The sequence below is a fragment of the Apaloderma vittatum genome, unplaced genomic scaffold (genome assembly GCF_000703405.1).
Source record: "Apaloderma vittatum isolate BGI_N311 unplaced genomic scaffold, ASM70340v1 scaffold11600, whole genome shotgun sequence".
NCBI classification, from domain to species: Eukaryota; Metazoa; Chordata; class Aves; order Trogoniformes; family Trogonidae; genus Apaloderma; species Apaloderma vittatum.
In genome coordinates this window covers 5,295-6,682 of record NW_009695073.1, presented here as the reverse complement: position 1 = coordinate 6,682, position 1,388 = coordinate 5,295, and positions in this window count along the sequence as shown.

Genomic DNA, 1,388 nt, shown 5'->3' with positions numbered 1-1,388 from the left:
AAGGTACCTCCCAGCCCAAACCATTCCACGATCCTACGGCAATTTCAGTCCCAGCCCTTCGCTGTCCTCCAGACTCAGAAAGTCTTGCGTGGCTTCCTCTAGATGCAAATCTGTTTGCAGCGGTTGCTTCTGCAGGAAAAAGCACAGAGGCGTGCGATGCGCAGGCTGCGGGCAGCAAGGCTTTGCCTTTCCTCTCTGTGTCTCACAACTCAGCGCAAGCTCTGGGAGCAGGGAACAGCATTTTACGGCTTTTTCTTTCTTTTCACCCTTCGCTGAGCGTTATTCAAAGCGAATTTCCACAATCCTTTCGCCGTGCTGTTCGCCCGGCAATCAGCTTTCCCCCCTCATTGAGCTCACTGGGAGCTCATCCTGAAGTTTATTAGTCGGAAAAATTAGCCCTGGCGAGGCGAAGGGTTGCCAGAGCGCCAGCGCAACCACCGTATCTCACACAAGGGTGGTTCCTGCTGCGAGCCTGCCTCAGTTTCCCCAAAACAGAGCCCCCCCTGCTTGCTAGACCCAGGTCCTACTTCAGTTGGAAGTGGGCTCTGCTTTAAGCATGGGCAAGCTTAGGTGCTGCTCCTGACCTTGCAGGAGGTCAAAATGGAAAATGACAACCGGTTAATGTCTTGGCGTTGCTTATTTTGAAATTTGGGTTGTGCACCCTCCCTGCTTTCCCTCCTGATTCATCTGTGGTGAAAACTCGTACAGCAGCATCGAACAGAGAAATATAGCTTTTAGCAGCTGGAAAGAATAGAGACGTCCAGCTGCCTTGGCGTTTGGTGAGATGTACGTATCATTTTGAGACTGTCCTGGAAATATAGTCACCAGACATTTTAATTAAAAAGATAATTATGCTCTTTTTTTTTTTTTGTCATCTTATATTGCATGGATTCAAGCCAACAGGTGCTTTTATTGTGAATCCGAGGGCCAGAATTTATTAAAACTTGGCTTTCAAACAATAAATCTGCAATAGCGGATGAATTCCGCAGCAAATTATTCCACTTGGAGGTGGGGGATGCCTCGTGCTTTTTCAAGTCAGTCAACACACTTCTTAATTTCCATGTGGTTTAGGAAGGACAGCACCTTGTTTGACTCAGGAACACCTGTCTGCAATAACAAATTCCCCCAAACATTTACCAAACTCACATTAAGAGGCTCACAGCCTCCCTGAAAGAGGAAGTCATTAATCTGATTTTTTTTCCTGGTCTCAGACAAATGTTGCTCTGTTCAAGTCTCATTCTGGACCAACATGGGAAATAACTCCATCACTCTCGCCAACGAAAATATGTTGCAAAATCCCCAGAGTAGTTTTTATTTAAAACGTTACTGTCATAAAATTCCAGATTATGAAATGAAGACCTTGGATTCCCATTCAAGCCTTAGCCACC